Below are 20,245 nucleotides of genomic sequence, written 5' to 3'. Positions count from 1 at the left end.
GCCAAGATATTGCTATGGTTGATGCTATTACTTGCAGGGGGGAAAGGCAATATAATTCCATCTGGAAGCCAATACATCATACTCCAGTGTCAAATCTTCAAACAGTGACAGTCCAAAGAAATTGTAGGCTCTTTCCCAAGAGAAGTGGCTCTAAAGGTACTCTTAGTAGTTCCCTTTTGAAAACACATATATCTTGCTGCAATTTGGCCATCATCTAAAAAGTTAACTCTTTGAAGTTGAAGATGGATCTCTCTTTAAGCTGGTAGCTTTCAGTCCTGGCTGCACACTGGAGTCATGTAAAGCACTTTCAAAAGCAAACTGAAGTCCAGCTGCCTCTCTGCACCATTCTGATATAATTGGCCTGGGGTGTGGTCTGAGAGGCAAGAGGGTTAGAAGCCTCTGGGGATTCTGATGTGCGGACAAGGTGGAGCCTCTGCTGTACTCTCCTAAGGGTTCATTAATAGCTCAGCTTCCCATCTGCTTTTTAAACAATTTCCCAAGTTTGTGGGGGTGCTATTAGAATGCAGGGCTGGCAGAGGCAGTGGGGGAAATGGCAAAGGGAATCAGGCAAAAAAACAAACAAAGACAAAACAATGATGGCTATTCTGGGAAATGGGCATGCATTTTAGAGAGAAGATTGCTATTTGGGGGGAAATTATTAAGGCTTTTTAGATGAACAAAGCAAAGGTAAAAAATAATAGGAAAAAACTATGAGAAACATTGACCCTTAAGGGGTTAAGATTCACTCAGGTTAAAAAAAAAATGGTTTCTTCAGCAGCCAAATAATTTTCGGTTGTTTTGTTTTGGTTTTCATTTGTCTGTTTTGCTTGAGGAGAGGCTTCTGCAGAAAGGAAGAAACTGAAGATAGGGATGAGCTTAGACAGACTTCTAGGTTCTTGTCAATATGCCATCCCCTAAAACCTGGAAGGACAGTTGCAGGATTCTATGTCAGGGCTTCATTGCTGATACTTTGAAAGAGTGTGGCTTTGGAGGCTGTCCTGGAACTCACTCTGTCTTTTTTGTCTTTACTCTCTAAATTGGAATTCCTACTTGATTGACCATCTAGTTTGCAATGAAGTTTGCCAGTTATACTACTACTAACTGTTGTGCTTCAGTGTTGCCCAAGAGGATGGAGAAATGGTTTTGTGTTTGTGCTTATAGTGACCTGAGCAAGCTGGAGCAGCAGAGAGGAAATATCAAAAGCCCATCTGATAAGTAGGTGACAGATGACAAGTAGCAATCCTACAGAATTACCCTACAGATTCTGTGCATTATTCTGCCATCTCACAGGAAGAAAGCTTGAGGTTTGGTTTAAAGATGAAAGAAACCAGTAACTTCAGAAAGTTTAAGAAATGTATGCCTTTATCAACGGTTCCAGATTATTTTTATTTATCAAGGTTCCAGAAGCTTCTCAGTCAGTGGCAATGGTTCCAGATCATCCCTCGGTCTTTGTCTCCACTTCCTTTGAACACCCGTAAACATTTTCTGTCCTTGTTATTAGGTTAGACCATGTAATTGGGCCCAAAAAAATTTTTTTAAAGTAGATCAGATGTAAAGCACTTCCAAATTCCACATCCAGAGTGCTCTGTGTGGTCATCTATGTTCTTTCAGGCAGCTGAATACGAAGGTTACTGTAGGGGAACCTGTAGCCACGCCTGCTTAGGGGCTGGCTACAGGTCTGTCTGACCCTTGCGTACACGCCAGCTGGCTAGGTCACTCTGTAAGTAAGGCTTTTCCTTATTAAATACCCTTCTGTTTCTACTTGGCTCTGTATTGGTAATTTCCCACTATAAGTTACAGTACAGAAAGTCCAAGGGGCCCTGAAGAATGATGGAGCCTGAATGATGGAGTCTAAGTGTCTGTATTATCACAGGAAAGTTTGCCACCAAACACTCTTGGCTATAATAAAATCATTTTATATGTTAAGCTATTGGAAGTTGTGGGTATTCTTTGCAGTAGCTAAGCAATTAGTTTTACTTAACCAGACAATATGCTTAGTGATTACCCAAGTCCAAGAAGTTGCATTCTACATAATTATTATTTCTTCTTTTTAAATTTTCTTTACAAAAATCTTCATATAAGCATGCATTACACAATAATCATATTTTTAAAAGTTTCAGTAGATTTTAAAGAATCTATAGTGTGATGTATAAGAACAATGGAGCAAATTAATAAATCTACAGAAAATAATCTGGAAAATTTTGACTGAATATTGGAAAAATAAATAAAACACTTATAAGAAGCCCACAAGTCAATTAATGGAAATTAGAAAGTATTTGGAAGAAGCAAAAATGAAAACACAAAATTTCAATATGTACAGGAAGGTTCTATAGCCCATTGGAGCAGAGCACTCGACAACACCATGTACTGTGAATATTTCTTTAGCATCTATATCCACGTTCCTCTGCTCTGTTCCTCCCTTTCTCAAGAGTTTCTTTAACCCACATAGGAGAGACGCTATGGTTTGATCTTTCTTCTTTGTTATACTTGTAATTATCATAATTTACCAACCAGATAAAGGCTTTGAATGTTGGCTTCTAACACAGCTTGAGAAAGAGCTTGGTAAACATCTACTAACTAAATAAATGAAATTTCAACTTGGAGGGAGGGAAGTGAAGAGAGCTGGCAACATTGTATTTCCGGCTCATCCCCCTCATGTACTTGGCCCTCATTTTCCTCTCTTAACAGTCCTTTCAAACCTCCTAGAAGAGAAGGTAGGTGGTACCTTCGAACAAATTGGTACAGGAGACCGCTTTCTGAACATAACACCAATAGCACAAACATTGAGATGGACAATTAATAAATGGCACCTCCTGAAACTGAGAAGCTTCTGTAAGGCAAAGGACACAGTCAGCAAGACAAAATGCCAGCCCACAGAGTGGGAAAAGATATTCACCAACCCCACATCTGACAGAGGGCTGATTACCAAAATATACAATGAACTCAGGAAGCTAGCCACCAAAACACCAAACAATGCAATTAAAAAGTGGAGTGCAGAACTACATAGAGAGTTCTCAACAGAGGAATCTAAAATGGATAAAAGACACTTGAGAAGGTGCTCAACATCCTTAGCCATTAGGGAAATGCACTTCAAAACCACTCTGAGATACCATCTTACTCCTATGAGAATGGCTAAAATCAATAACACCAATGTCAGTCTATGCTGGAGAGGATGTGGAGAAAGAGGAACACTCCTCCATTGCTGGTGGGAGTGCAAACTTGATTTCCACTTTGGAAATCAGTATGGCTGTTTCTTGAGAAAATGGGAATCATTCTACCTCAAGATCCAGCAATTCCTCTTTTGGGCATATACCCAAAGAATGCACATTCATACAATAAGGACATATTTTCAAATATGTTCATAGCAGCATTATTTGTAATAGCCAGAACATGGAAACAACCTAGATCCCCCTCAACTGAAGAATGGATAGAGAAAAATGTGGTACATTTACACAATGGAGTACTACTCAGCAGAAAAAAATAACAATGGAACCTTAAAATTCATAGGCAAATGGATGGAACTAGAAGAAACCATCCTGAGTGAGGTAACTCAGTCACAAAAAGATAAACATGGTATTACTCACTCATATAAGATTTTTAGACATGGATTACCAGTCTACAATCCACAATGCCAGAGGAGCTAGGAAACAAGGAGGACCCCAAGAGAAGATTGCATAGTACCTCAAAGAAAGGGAGAGAGATGATAACCCCTGAACAAGGTGGAATCACTGGGCATGGGTGGAGAGGAAGGAGGTAGGAAGAGAAGAATGGGAGGGGGGAGGCCAGAGAGAGGGGAGGAATAGAGGAGGGCAAGAAAGGAGATGCCTTGACAGAGGGAGACAGTACAGGTATGAAGAGAGGCCTGGCACAGGGGAAATGTTAGGGGATCCACAGGGATGACCCCAACTAAGAAGCCAAGCAGTGGTGGAGAAAATGCCATTGATGCCCTTCCCCTATAACGAGATTGGTGTCTACCTTGGTTGCCATTCCTAGAGTCTTCATCCAGTAGCTGTTCGAGGCAGAAACAGGCACCCACAGCTAAGCACTGAACCATACTCCTGGAATCCAATTGTGGAGAGGGAGGAGGGATGAGCAAAGAAGCCAAGAAGGTGCTGCAGAAACCCACAGAAACAGTGGACCTGACCTAGTGAGAGCATGGAGAGCCTAGTCATAAAGCTGGGGAACAGCATTGGACCGAACTAAGCCCTCTGAATGTGGGTGCCAGCTAAGAGGCCAAGACAGTTTATGGGACCTCTAACAGTGGAGCCAATATTTAACCCTTGAGCACAAATGGACTTTGTGAGCCTATTCCCTATGGAGATATATTATTGCAGCCCAGATACAGCAAGGAAGACCTAGGCCCTCCCCCAAACGATATGACAGACTTTGAATGTCCCTGGTGGAGGGCCTCACTATCCCTGGGGAGGAGTTTGGGAATGGGTTGGGGGGGGTGGTTGGGAACATGGGAGAATGGGAGAGCGAGGGAATGAGGGGGATGGATATGTAAATATGAGTAGTAATTAAAGAATTTAAATAAAATAAAAAAATCCCCAGTAAAAAAAAAATAGAATACAAATCTACTCTGTCCATACCTAGTGCATACATTTCTTCTTGTGTTTCCATGTTTCCATTGAGGTATTATCCAGCCTCCTCTGAATACTTCTAGTAAGAGTACAGAGTCATCTGAGAGATGTCTAGACTCAGGCCAAAAAAGTGATTTAGACTGGCCTTTACATAATAATTTATGATTATGATGATAGGCATATAAGTACCACCATGGAGTATAGTAGGTAATTACCAATACGGAGTCAGGTAGAAATATAAGGGTATTTAATAGGGAAAAGCCTTACTTACAGAGCGAACCAGCCAGCCCGTGGTAGTCTGTACAGCAAGAAGCAAAAGGGAACCGAAACCAAAAACGCAGTCCCCCTACTCACTCTGACCACGCCCTCACAAGCCCTCAGGTACTCCTGTAGCCAGCCCCTAAGAAGGCGTGGCTACAGCTTCCCCTACAATGGAGTTTGACATATGTCTCCAGATCAAGTCGTCTATTTCCATAGCCAGTTCATACTTGTGTCTGGGACCAAAGTTTCTATTTTCTCTAGTTTGAAACTCATTAGACAACCTTATGTGTGGGTACATGATCTTCAGCATGTTTATGCTTTTATGTTCTATATACTCTTGATATGTAATCCTGTGAAAGCACAGAATTATATCTATGTTAACCCCTGTCTGAGATAAAGAAGTACTTAATGATGTTGTATGACAGACTTATTCTAGGCAGACACAACACCTATCAGCCCAGATACATAAGATCAAAATACACTTGGTAAACCAATGAGGTTATTGGGGTTACTTAAAAGAATACAGGTAAGGGGTTTCTTACAGGAATGGAAATGACTCTAAGACCGCCCTATCACCAAAGTCTATGCTAGCATGAGTGGCAGCTCACAAAACTGGAAAACCTGGATCACACTGTAGAACCTGCATGCAGCTCAATAGGTTGCAGAATGTTTCCTGGTGGCTCAGTTGGCCTGAGCCCCTTCCTGGCAATCTGCCTGGTTTTGGTTTCCTCTGGGCAGTTCAGTTGGTCTTTCTTTCTTTCAGGCTGTTGGGCTTGTCTGAATGTCTTCCTGAAGCATGGCTCTGCAGAGAGTGACTATTTACATAAGCTTAGGAGAGGAGGGCCTTAGTGAATCTTGTCAGTTTCAGGAACTTCCGGAAGCTATTTGGAATTGTTTCCTCTCGGTCTTAATGAGAAACCTGTAGGATGTAATGTTCCCTTCTCAGAGGAAACTACTTTGCCACAAAGAGGTGGGATGGGAGTGGTTCCAACTGCATTGCCATGCCCTTTCTTACTTTTGAAAGATGTACCTCTTGAGTGCACCTCCATGCAACTCCTTTAAGTTTCCTTCGTCCATTTCAGTGGACTCTTCCCAGAATTCTTCATGGCATCAGAATTGTATACTATATCCATGTGATCGCATAACACATGGATGGCATTGGTGTAGTAATTTGATTTTCATTACCTTCCTATAGTCTACTATTTGGATAGCATGATTAGTTGAAAGTATTATCAGTGTCCAGAACATATCTCATTAGTATCTCTCAAAGAACAATCAACATTACTATTATTTCCTGTTCTGAAACTAAAATTAAATATTATAAAGTTTATCATATTTTAATCATATCCTGAAATGATATTTTCCAACATACATTAATTGGGTTTAACCACTGGCTAACATTAATCAAATCCTGTCCTTAAAGTTTTACGTCACTTTTCAATATGTTGTCAAATGGGGGAAGTGTATTAATTTAATAAACCTTTTGTTTTCAAGTTTGGATTATTCATATATTTTAAATGACTTTATACCAAGTGTGTAAATTCAGTGGTGTGTGCGTCTTTAATTTTTTATTAGAAAACAATCGATCCTGCATTAATATAGCACATTAGAACTAGAGAAAACCAACACCTTGTATTTAAAATGACAAGTTAATAATTGCTGCCATCTGCAGGCAACAAAAAAATAACTCTCTGGCTTATATCTCTTTGTTGTTTGATCAAAGGCAATTTCAAGTGAACAAAATAATTATATTTCCAAGAACAATGTGCTCACGGTAAAAATAACCCTGGTTGTTTCCTGCCCTCCACATCTCACTGAAACAAACAGCACCTAGAGGAAACAGGACAACATGAGCCGCCTTTGGTAGATAATATGGACTGAAAAACATTAGGAGAATGGAAAGCAGATGTGTCCCCAGCAGGGTTTTGTTTTCTTTTGTTTTCTTTTGTTTTCTGGAGTGGGGGCATCATTAAGATTGTAACTACCAAGTTAACAATTTATTTTCAATTCCCTCTTCAATACTTTCTGGGCAAATGATAATTCAACTAACTCGCTAAGTCAAATTGATGACTACTTGCATTCTGAAGGTCAGTCCAGCACTAACATTTAACTCAAGCTGCTTCACTTTTGAAACACAGATGTATTTTCTCCCATGACCATATAGAACAGTGGTTCTCAACCTTCCTAATGTTGCAACCCTTTGTTTGATACAGTTGTGACCCCCCAAGCAGAAAATTATTTTCATTGCTAACTCATAACTGTAATTCTGCTACTGTTGTGAATATAATGTAAGTATCTGTGTTTTTCGATGGCCTTAGGCGACCCCTGTAAAAGAGTATTCAATTCCCCAAAGGGTCGAGACCCATAAGTTGAGAACCGCCGATATAGAAGCTGGACTATGGCTTTCAAATGAGTTAAGGAAAGGAATTTGTTGTTTTTAAAACAAGCTAGGTAAAACAGCCTGTGATCCCAGCACTTAAGGGACTGAGGCAAGGGGATCACAGGTTAAGTTCAACCTAGGTTACATAGTAAGATTCTATCTCAAACAATCACAATAACAAACAAAACAAACAAACGTGTGTTTTAAAGATGCCTTGGATGATGGTCTAACTCAGCGTTTCTTGGTGGGCACTGCTGTAAGCACTGGGGATGTGCAATCCCTTGTTCTAAATTCTCTAAATTTCTTAGTATTTCTGGAACCTTAATGGAACTACTAGTAGATTCAATCAAACAACAATAAGAGAAAAAACATACGTTTCCAAGTGGCCTCCAGGGAAAAATAGTGTTATCCTCTCTCCAACTTGATAAGATTTCCCAGTAGGAGTTGAATGATTTCCAGTTTTTTCTTTAGTGTTTGGCCAAAGATTCATTAAAGAAATTGTAGTCTAAGGGCACAAAGGAAAGCTACTTCTGTGTGCCATATAATCCTCTCTCTTGCCTCCCCTGCTTTCTAAGTGGTGTATAATGGTGAATCCAACCTTAGAAACCTTAGCAAAAACTATTTAATCCGTAAGATGTTAAACTTTACATGACAGAAACACAATAGAAACATAAGAAATATGATCGCTGAGTTAATAACTATTACATTTTAATCCCTTCATAACAGTAAGTAAAAAGCTTATACCAATAAAAAAAAACACAACCAAGAAAATCAGCAAAGCAGTGCAAAAAGCTATTAAGAACAATTAACAAGAAAACATGTTCAACCTTGCTAGTAGTCAAAGGATTATAAATGGGGCCCAGCTGCTGCACAAACCTGATGACAAAGTTCAAGTCCTAGAACTGGGTGGGGAGGAGAGAACCAACTCCTGAAAGTTGTCCTCTGACCTCCAAACATGTGCTGTGAAACACACACACACACACACACACACACACACACACACACACACACACACACACATCCCATATAAACTATACACTCAGTAATAACAAATAAGTTTTCAAATACTATTTTACCTTTAGGACTAGAAACTATATTTAAATAGTGAGGATTCGAAGTGTGATAACAAACAAATCCATACAGGTCTTGTGCAGAAAGTGTAAGAAGAAATGTCAAAGTCTTAGCAGGCTGTGAATCATTTAGCCCACAAACTCCACCTTCAGAAACTTAGCTTTTCCATTGTAGATGTGAGCAAAGGTGTGGCTGAAATATTATGAGTTAAATGATTATTTTATAATCTATATTCTATAGTTTAAGAATAGAAAAAAATAGATGAATTTCTATATATCCAGAAAATAAAATACAAATTTTAAAATATGCTTTTGGAGAAGTGAAAATGTCAAAAATATTCTTACTATATCATTCAGGAAAACACAAAATACAAATAAAGATACAAAACAGTGTGTGGAAAATATGATAGCATTTTTTAAAATATATGGGGCTGACCTGGAGAAATAGCTCAATAGTTAAGAGTGCTTGCTGCTCTTGCAGAGAACCCAAGTTTGGTTTCTAGCACCCAGGTGGTGGTTAACAGTCATCCATTTCCAAGGCATCCAACATTCTCTTTTGACCTCTATACTTATAGTGTGTGTGTGTGTGTGTGTGTGTGTGTGTGTGTGTGTGTGTGTGTGTGTAACAGTGTATAACCAACAAACAATGTTGTTCAAATAGGAGACATCAGAGGTTGTGAACTGAAAAATCTAACATGATACCTGCAATACTTCGAGTATATAAAAAGTACTAGGATAGTCATGTGTTCATATTTTTGTTTCTGCTGCTGTGATAAAATAGCCTGTCAAGAAACAACTTAGGTCCCCAGACTGATGGAACTGATCCAGACCCCATAAATGTGGGTGTCAGTGAGGAGGCCTCAGAAATCTATGTGGCCTCTTGTAGTGGATCAGTATTTATCTCTAGCATAGGAATGGACTTTGGTATTCCATTTCACATAGAGGGATACTCCCTCAGCTTAGACACACGGGGGAGGGCCTAGGCACTATCCCAAAGGATACTACAGACTCTGAAGACCTCCTCCATGGAAGGCCTCACTCTCCCTGGGGAGCAGAAATGGTATTGGATAGGTAGGGTGTTAGTGGGGAGCAGGGGAGGAGGGGAGGGAGAGGGAACGGGGATTGACATGTAAAACAATCTTGTTTCTAATTTAAATTTTTAAAAAATATTTAAAAAAAAGAAACAACTTAGGGAGAAAGGCTTTGATTTGCAGTTCTAGGTCCCAGGCCACCATTGTGGGACAGTCAAGGTAGGCAGCTGATGAAGTCACATTCACAGTCACGAGCAGAGAGAAACAAATACATTACATGGCCACTTGTTTGCTTATTTGCACTTAGTTCTATTTCTCCATTCTCATCTCGTTCAAGATCCCTGCCTAAGGGATGAAGCTGCCTACAGCAGGCTAGGTCTTGCCACATCGATGAACTGACTTTTAAGCCCACCCCTCAGGGACGTGCCCACAGGCCAACCTTGTGTAGTCCATTGTTGGCATTCTCTTCCCAAGTGACTCTAGGTTGTGTCAAGTTAAAGCTAACAATTAAAGCAAACCATCACAACATGAAATAAATGACTAACAAGGGTCTATAAAACTTATTGGGATCAAGACTAATTGTGTTTTCTTTTCTTCTGTATTGTTTCTGGGTTTTATATAATAAGTATGTAGGACTTTTGTGATATAAGAAATATAGGACGTCATAGGCAAAGCTTTAACTCAGTTAAAAAGAGATTTATGGCTCTGAAAGGGAAAGATTTTAGTCATGCTGTCGCTATTTTTCCTGTTTGTCATGCTCAGTTGTTAGTCATAGTCACAATCTGAACTCATTCAAGAGTCAATTTACTGCTGGAGTAGCGCGGGGGGTGGGGGGAATCCTTCAAAAGAAAGCCAGGCAGTGGAGGTGCACACCTTTAATCTCAGTACTGGGAGTCCGGAGAGCCAAATCTCTGAGTTAGGATAACCTGGTCTACAGAGCGAATTCCAGGACAGCCAGGCTACACAGAGATATCCTGTCTTGAAAAACAAGCAAACAAACAAAGAAAAACAAGCAACAAACAAAAAAAGTAAGACAAGAGCTTAGGAATCACACACTGTATCGGGATGCATGAGCCACTAAGTGGGGATAGCACCCCCCACACCCCGCCAACACACAATGATGAGTGCCAACTGTTCTGAAACTCAAATCACAAAAGCATCACAGCAAAGGGTGTTAGACAATTATTCTTTTCTTTTTTCTTAGCCAAGGTATTGTTTGAACTGACTGTTAACTGATGTCAATACTGTAGTTAGTATTTGAGGGAGGGTTCAGTTGCCTTCTAATTGGAGCGTTTCTGGCTTCATTGGCCTGAGTCGCCTTGTCTAGAAAAGACAGCAAGCACGAGCACCACCTAGTGGCCATATCCTAATATGCACAAGGCTACTGGGCACCGAGTATCACTTAGGGAATAGGTATAGGAATTGGCTCTCCACCCTAACGGGCCTCAGCAGCTGCACTGCCCTGGTTTCCAAAGCTTCCCTCGGACCTAGGATTTAAAATTTCAGAAATGTGACACCTCTTGTCATCTTGGAAAATATGTCACTGTGAGTTGCCATTATCTCTAGCATAAATTATCAAACGCAAACTGTTTGATAGTTTGCTGATCTGCAGACTGGCAAATGGTCTCTCCAAGTGTTATTTACAGTACCACTCGCTATAAACCATTCATTTCGAGGACATTTGCTCTTTCCATGAACTTGGACACTGAGAACATAAAAATGCTATGAATAGGATTTGTTCTCTAGTTGATGAGAGCTGGTGAACTACGCTAAACAAAATTTATAGGAGGCCGTTTGGACCAAGGTTCTGCAGTAGACGCCAAAAGACTAACCCACTGAAGTCTCTGATGCTTAAGCTGCCCATGGCTAAATTGTTTAGCTGAACTTCTGGGAAGTTAGGAGAGGGTCCGATGACACTCCCAGTACCGAAAGCACTAGTACACTAGTAGACAATAAGCACTATGGTGGTTTAAATGAGAAACATCCCCGGTGGGTTCTTGTATTTGAACACTTGGAACCCAGCTGGAGGAACTGTCTGGGAGACTGAGGAACCCTGAGTAGGTTCAGCGTTGCTGGAGGAAGTACATCACTAGGAATGGGCTTTGAGAGTTCCTAGCCTCTCCCACTTCGTTTGCTCTTTCTGCTTCCTGTTTGCAGGTAAAGATGCATGCGATCTCCCAGTTTACTGCCCACCCATCCCCCCACCATTACCATGGCTCCCTCACAATTATGGATTCTCCCTCTGGAATCATATGCTAAAATAAAATAATTTTTTTTTCTATAACTTCCTTCTGGTCATGGTACCCTCCACCTAACTCTCAAGGGGAAAGTAACTGGAAATAACCAGATGTTGACAGACCTGTGTTCTGTGTTGCACTGTGTGGTGATGTATTATTTATGATTTATTAGAGCTTGTCTGAGGATTCAGAAATCTAAGTCAACTTCAAGCTATAGAGCTCAGGCAGTGGTGGTTGTAAGCCTTTTTGGCGGCTTGGATGGGACAGGTATTCTGGAACTCGGGAGTCACTGAATACTGCCTGTTACGCAGCTCAGTTGGGAAGGTATCCTGGCGCTGGGAGCCAAGGAATACCTCAGGTGACAGTAAACGCAGCAGCTTACAGCCCTGTTTCAAGGGGGCTTTCCCAGTGTATCAGCTCCGCCCTGGCAGAAAACAGCTTCTCCTGAAGCTGTTTAGGCTCCAGTCCCCTGGAGTGCAACTCTGCTCAGTCAAGGGAAAGTTTCCCCTGACAGAAGTGTTACAACATTGCTTGCTTTGTTCTGCCACTTCACTCTGTTGTTGCCAGTCTGCAGCTCCTCTGGCTCCTCTCTGCCCCTCCACCACAAAAGAAGGTCTTCACCCAAAGCTCATTCAGGGATTTTTATTCTTAGAAGAATTCCGTGCATACACAGGGTTTACATAGATTTTTCAGGGGGCGGGGAGTGGTCAAATTTGAATCCCTGAACCCTGATTGGCTAGCTCTCTGTTCAGAGATTGGTTAGTGTTCTGTATAGGTTTAGGGTCATATTGTGCTCTAGTTTCAGGGCCAAAGTGTGTTTCCTTTACTGGTCTTTTGGCTTTTTTGCTCTAGTTTTAGGGCCAGGGTGTATTTCTTTCACTGGCTCTGATCCTAGGACAAAGTGTGTTTCTTTGGCATTGGTTTCAGGGTCAGGGTACATTTCTTTGGCTCTGGTTGCTGGGTCAAAGTGTGTTTCTTTGGCTAGAGTGGTACATAACTTTAATCCTAGGACTTAGGAGACAAAGGCAGATGGAGCTCTCTGAATTCAATGCCACCCAGGGCTACATGAGATTGAATCAGTCTAAAAGAGTGACAAAGCTCATGCCTTTAATCCCAGCAAACGAGAGGTATAAAAGATAGGAGCAGGGTCTTCAGTTGTCAGTCTCGGGATTCTCCAGCTATGTTGAAGAGAGCATCACAGTCTGGGATTGCAGTCTGAGGTTTGGTGGAGCCAGGATCAACTTTCAGTGTGAGGTAGATGTAGGAGCTAGTAGCTGGATGCTTTGCTTTAATAAATCATAAATCACAGCACTGCCTGCCTCCTTGTTCCACTCACACTATTGTTACCCTCTGTTGGGTAACAGAGGGGCAGACGTTGGTGGCTCACCCCTTTAATCCCAGCACTCGGCAGGCAGAGGCAGGCGGATCTCTGTGAGTTCGAGGCCAGCCTTGTCTCCAGAGCGAGTGCCAGGATAGGCTCCAAAGCTACACAGAGAAACCTTGTCTCAAAAAAACAAAACAAAAACAACAAACCAACAGAGAGTCTCTACTTTTTTTTTTTTTTTTTAGATAAAAGGTGGTTCTGAAATGGTCAATAAAATTAGGTCAGTTTACTGACTTTTTGTTTCTTTTGACACAGCATGAGATACTATGTCAGATTGTTGTAATGGGGCCAAGCCATCACCTCTCCTAGGTGCCCTATCCGTGATCCCCTTCCTAAAGTGTGGAGCTGCCGATGGAGGACAATGTAGAAAGGGCAGGAGAGAGGAAGAAGCTGTTCCTCTAGGAAGTGTCTTTAGGAGAGCCATGCTGTTGTTTCAGATTGAGGTCTTTGTATCCTGGGTAACTGGATATCCCCTGGGTATCCTGAACTTCATTGTCCCTTCAGTACTTCCAACAGTCAACAAGCCACTAATGACTTTACAGCAAGCCCACCATCCCAGAGAGTGTGGAATGCCTTCTGCTGTCCTAAAGACACCCAGCATGGCCATTCTCAGCATTGTTGTAGGATAATGACAGTGAGGGTATACTAAGGAAGTATCATAGCTCACATTTTGAAAGACTGAGGGAGGATTCACATGAAGGAATATTTAAATATAAAAATGAATGAATGAATGAATGAATGAATGAATGAATGGCCTGAGTGCCAAGAATGACTTAGAGATTAAACAAAATATTTGGGACACTAAAGAAATAGTTTAGTACTAGTTAGTGACTAGTTAGTGGCTACACCAGTGTCAAAGGGGAAACATGCACACAACGCTAAGTTTATTAGAGTACTGGAGAAAGCCTGTTTCACAATTATTTATATCAAGGTCATTATACATTTGTAGACATTAATGCTAAAAAATTCGGGGATGTTGTTGATGCTTTGTCCACTCTATCTTTTTACTAGATTAGTAATCAGATTTGCCAGTAGCACAGATGCCCAAGAGTGAATAGGGCCAACATCACTCATAGCGGTACCCTCCTCCAACGGTCTTCCCCCATCAGTTCCCAGAAGGTTTTGCCTTCTTTAACAGGCCTCCAGCATCAAACAGAATAAATTAAGTAAATTATTGTTAACACACAAGATGTTTTGTTCGGACTGAGCATTCTTTAACATGTTAATCAGTACTTTGGAATTTTTTTAAAAAAACTTTTACATAAATCTGCATTTCTGTATTTTCTTGCAATGCATGACACAGGTATTGTCACATGGCCTGGAAGAACTGTATCTGAGGACAGGCTATGTGGCCTCCACCGTTGGCTACAGCTCCCTACTCTAGGCAGGTATAGGCCTGTGTGTATGCCTGGTCCATCTTGGCCCCTGAACATGTAACTTTTGGCCAGGCGGTGATGACAGATGGCATGCCTCATATCATCAGAAATCTTGTTGCTCAGAACAGCACTCATGGCTCCCCACCTCACTTTTTCTTTAATCCCTGAGTTGTTCATTTGCTCACACCATTAAATTGAGGCCAATCACAAAATTGGAAAGGAGCCCAGGGCATAGCAAGGTCCTGTGTCACGCTGATTGAAAACAAAAGGTCGGAAACATACCCAAGTCTGTAGCAGATCATATCACAAGACAGTGTGACACAGGTGTTTACATGTCATTACCTGGGGTTGTGACTTTTCATCTATAACCAAGAAAAGTGCTCAACTACAGATGCACACATACACACCCAGTTCACATATTTAAGACTGACAGAAAATTTTCACCCCAAGAGATGGTGAAACATACTCGGTTGAGTATCACCTATACCACTAGGGTTATTTGAGAGCCATACAGCCTAGATAATCTGAGTGCTAACGACAACATCATGTGAAGGACCAAATGCTAATACAATAGAATCAAGATAATGTTGCATTCAGCCTGTGTTTCCAAGCTACAGCTTGATCTGGTCAATGAATGTATAACCCTGCATGCTCTGCCATTTGACTCACTAGCCAGCTGTTCTTTGCAACTGGGTTTTCTTCTCACTTCTGATGTAGACCATCATCATGTCTATGTCCTCAGGGTTCTCCCACACTCTGCACTTCTAAGCTCCTGCTCCATAACATCTACATTTCCATTAAGACTGAAGCCTACAAGCTCAAACCCATTAATAGGTTACTGTTGAGCTCTTTCTTTCTTTCTTTCTTCTCTTTCTTCTCTTTCTTTTTTGTAAAGGACTGAAGATGGCAGAAGACGACGGTCACTTCGATAAGAGCTCACCAAGTTCCCATGGACCATCTAACCACGTGTGAAAATTGCCTTGCTAATAGAGAAATAAGTTTCTGTGTGTCCATTATCCCAGGCAGAAGACTCCATTGGTCACAGTTGACCATCTTCTGTTTCTGCGTTTCAGTTACTTCTCCAACCTTCTCTCAGCATGTTACACAGACCAATGTCTTTGACCAACATTAGATACTCAGTTTATGTTAGTTGCCACTATGTGCAAAGGGCATGATGCAGGTTTTCGGCTGCATTTGCATAAACTGAGTTAAGAGTGTGAGACTATGGAAATGGAATTCATGTAGATCTTGTAGTTCATTTCAAAGGCAAATAAGGCTAGAAATGTTGGCACATTCAGGCGGCTGAGGCAGGAGGATCACAAATTTAAGGCCAACGTCAGTTGCACAGCAAGATGATCTCCTCAAACAAAAGAAAGCCAAATAAAAATCAGAGTGGGCTGTCTACATCCTTTGCTCTCCAGAGAATAGAGGAGCCACCCGTTCAAAAACTTTATAGATAGAATTATCCCTCATTATCATCTCTCTCTGCCTCCTACACCCACCAAACACCCTCTTCCCTACCAGGCTCCTTCTGACCTCACGTCCTGGGTGTGTGTGTCCACGCGCATGCACTTGTGAGCAAGGAGGTATATTTAGTGTGGTTTGCATGAGCATGAACAGGATGGTTATTTACTTGAGCAAAGGTAACTCAACAGTGATCACACCACTAAAGAGTTTGGTTCCCCTTTCCCAGCGAGGGATTTGACTTTTATGTGGACTAATTTCTTATAGGTTATGTTAGGATGGTGGATTAAGAGTGGTCATAAGACACATGGGGAAGGGCCTAGGCCTGGCCCAGGATGATGTGGTAGACTTTGGGGAGCCCCTTTTGAGGGCCTTACCCTGCCTAGGGAGTGGAGGGGGGATGGCTAGGGGCAGTTGGGATGTTGGGGGGGGAGGGAGGAAGAGGGAGAAGGGATTGACATCTGAAACGAGCTTGTTCCTAATTTGAACTAATAAAATAAAAAAATATAAAAAAAGAGTGGTCATAAGAAATTCATACGTAAGTTCACACCAGCCTGTACAACAGTCACATGCTGTTAGCAAGTTAGAGCTGCTCCATAATTGCTTACAGCACACCATAGGCCTTCCCTGTTGTGATTTATTCTATGAAATGAACATACTATCTCTTCAAGGCAACATATAAGTTTCTTTATGCTGGCCGGTGTCGCTGTGCCTTTAAGAAATTCAAAACATTTGCCTGCAAAGAGAAACGCTATCAGAGCTGCCACCTCGTGGCTCTGTGTGTTATGTCATTCATCCTTAAAAACTTTTTAAATATTCTGACAATGTGTAGATATGGCTTTTCTTCCCACAGCTTTTCTTTGAATTATTTCAAATTCCCTAGTGCATTTGCGATTCCCTAGTGCTTTTACCAGCTAGGCACAGCTTGCAATCAAAGCCAGAACTCAAAGTACCTACCTTATACAATATTTACAAAATAAATGTATGTGTGTTCATTATACATTGGAAAATTAAAATAACCTTAGGTTTAAATATGTACACTTGATAAATAACTTACTATTCATAAAATAAAAATACATATTCCCATTACAGCATAAATTGGATTAGTATTTTTCTGTGTTTACATTTCTAATCTGATGTCACATGGTATAGGAAGTTTCTAAACTCCTGCAACCTGCAATCAACCATTCCCCCTCATTTTTGCTACCAGCTCTGTGACATTGGCCATGCTGCATAATTCCCGTTGTACATCAGGTTCCTTATTCATGAGATGCCAATGAACTTGACAGAACACAGGTACATTGATAAGACTACAGCTTCCAGGACAGTCCTCAACACACAGGCAGATCTGTAACTCCTAAATCTTATTCTGGGGAACTCACATTATAATGCATGAGCCCAATAGGCTTTTCTGTCAGAAACTGTCATGGTCCCATTTATCACTGCCCCAGTTTCCATGCTGCTTCCTTCTACCAGCATGCCTAGATGTTGGCAGCCACGGAAGGGCCATTCTTGCTAGAGATGGGGTTCTTCAAGCAGGAGAGCAGCAGGAAGGGCGTCAATGTTGCCGCACAGTTCACCGTGTCCTTACTGGCCGCTCACTCATTGTGGGGTAATCAGACTTTACTTTGGGCCAGGAGTTCACAAACAATGAGACAGAGACTTATTATGAAGCTCTGCCTTAGTGTAGGCTTGTCCGACAATCTCTTATAATTTAACCCATATTTTTATTAATCTGTGTTCTACCATGTGCCTTTTACCTCTCCCATTTTGTGTGCCCGACTCGTTCTGGATCTCCATGGTGTCTCAATTATCTCCTCCTACCCTCCTCTTTGCCCAGAAGTCCTGCCTATATCTCCTGCCTAGCTATTGGCCGTTCAGCTCTTTATGAAACCAGTCACAGCAGTGTATCTCCATGCAGTGTACAAATATCCCACAGCATTGTTTGCTGCTGCTGCTGCAATTGTACTATTGTTTCTTTATTATAAAGCAGACAAGTGAGGAAGAGGGTATTAGTCCACTGCTTCTCAGCCTGGCCTCACCCAGAAACCCCAAGGTCTTGGTTTCAAGCCACAGCAGTATGGAATCCTTAGTATGTCATTCTTGAAGGTGAGTGTAGGTTATACAAAGGAGAGAACTATTTGGTGACCAGAGGGTGGGTTAGTGGATGGGGGCGGGCCCAAAATACTTCATTTTCTTTTTAATACCAACACATGTGGACTTAAGTGCTGCCACATGACTGGTTTGGAAATTGAACGAAGTGATTGATGTGTGTAAGCATTACATTTCAGTCCATATTTACCCTGATTGATGGAAGAATGTTTCCCTGGATGCGAGTGGTTATAAAACCCTCATCAATGAACAAAGCCCTCCACTAGGCAAAATGGGCACACAATTTTAATGAAAACTAACTCCAGTGTGATACACTGCAGTAGGATGTGTTTTCTCAGCTGTCATAGGAACCTGAGGGCATACCCTGTTTTCCCCACTCTTGTCCCTACAGTAGCCCAGAGGAATCTTTTCCTTTTGCTTCCCAGTGACAACAATACAATAGAGAGGGAGGACTGCCACCAAGACACTAGGAGCAAACAGCCTGGCTAACCCAAGATAAACCCCGTACTAGTTAGGTTATTGTTCTATAGGGCAGATTCCATAACCTGTGTAAACAACGTTTACATAACGTTTCCAGTTACTGTGATAGTCAGAGCCACTGGTTCCCCACCTTAACACTGCTGATAACCCATTGTGCTCTAGGGTTTATGAATGAGGAACATGGCCAGAAGAACATGGCCAGAGTCCAAGACTGGCTAATCTCTGGCACCACACCAAGGTCACAGATGGAACTATCCGAGTAGGAGCTGGAATCTTCCAGAGGCTGGCTCAACTCACTCACTCGCTCACTCATTCACTCACTCACAGGCATGGTCAGAGTCGTTCAATGTTGAATGAGTGGTCACTGGAGAGGTCAACTCTCACAAATGACTCGCCTCTGCCTGGGGCTTCCTTCCACATTAAAAACAAGTGACACCAAATCACAAAAGTCTCCCAATATCACTTCACTTCCACTCCATCCTGCTAGCCAGCGTGAGCATAAACTCCTACCTGGCTCAAGAGTGAGGAAGCAGACATTTTACAGAGTAGCAAGATTTGGGGGAGGTAGACCAGGAACACAGCTATAGCCACTTTTGGAATGTAAAACCTGCCAAGCTTGCAGTTGGGTAAGTTAAGGCAACAAGTTAAGTTACTTAGGGCAGGTGCAGAGTGTCACTGGGTAACAACGCTTTCTAACTGTGTGTGAGCAAACTGTGTGTGTGGCTTTGATGTTACCTCCCAGACAGGTTCTGAACCATATAGGTATTAACAAAAAAGGTATTAAGTAGCAAGCTGACACCGTGGCCACAGCCAGAATGTCACACAAACTTCTTTAAAAAGTGGGTTGGGGCTAGCCTATCAGGCTCAGGGTTAGCTTTCTATATTACCCCTGTACTAGGAGCTTTGGAACTCTACCTACCAAAGGTACAATGGTACCTTTTCAGTGAAAGATGTGCAAGAACACACTGACCATTGTTTAAAGGCTAAGAGAGAATTTGGGGCTTTACTTTCATTTTAAAAAAATAAAACACAAAAATGGTGCTATGGTATATATGGTACCTTATATGGTATATATGGTACCTTTTCTTAGAGCAGATTCTAAGTCAAAGGGAAGCAAAGCTCTGCTGGAGAGGTGAGGCTGAAGAGGCAAGGTGTCAGCTGGGAATCCTTAGTTATAAAGGTTATAAAGGTTATAAAGGTGCCTAAAAGGACTGACTGCCTATTAGCAGACCTGTGTGAATGGGATCCATTGGGATGGCCTAGAAACCTTAGTGGGCTTAGTATGTGTTGGTGGACCACATACAGGCTAGAAAACCTAGTAGTACTTTCTGCAACTTCCTTTGAAGTTGCAAAAGAAAAGGTTAACCACATGAAAGGTATCTGTAGCCATTATGGGCAACCTTGTTTGTTATGGTTTGGGTATGACGTCTGCCCCACAGGCTCATGGGTCAAAGGCTCAGTCTCCAATTAGTGCACACAATCACTGTCTAGTGATTAGATCAGAAAGGTTGACTAATTAACGAATACATCCATTCATGGATTCATTAATTGAATGATAATTACTTCGATGGCAGGGACTTTTGGAAGTGAGGCCTGGTGGTCACTGGAGATGTCCTGGGGGGCTGTCTTTAAACCCCTTCCTCCTGCTTTTCCACAGCCATGAGGTGAACAGCTGTGTTCCAGTGGGTTCTTCTGACCTGATTTTCTGTCTCACGACTGACAGCGAAGTGATGTAGCCAACAACCATAACGAGCCAATCAAGAGCCGTAAATAAGCTCTGAAACTACAAACCGAAGTATACCTTTCTTGGGCATTTGGCAGAGGGACAAAAGGCTCTCTCTCACACGCAAGTTTGGCGCTGTGAGGT

This window comes from Cricetulus griseus, assembly GCF_003668045.3.
Source record: "Cricetulus griseus strain 17A/GY chromosome 1 unlocalized genomic scaffold, alternate assembly CriGri-PICRH-1.0 chr1_0, whole genome shotgun sequence".
Classification (NCBI taxonomy): domain Eukaryota; kingdom Metazoa; phylum Chordata; class Mammalia; order Rodentia; family Cricetidae; genus Cricetulus; species Cricetulus griseus.
Note: the sequence above shows the minus strand (reverse complement) of the source record.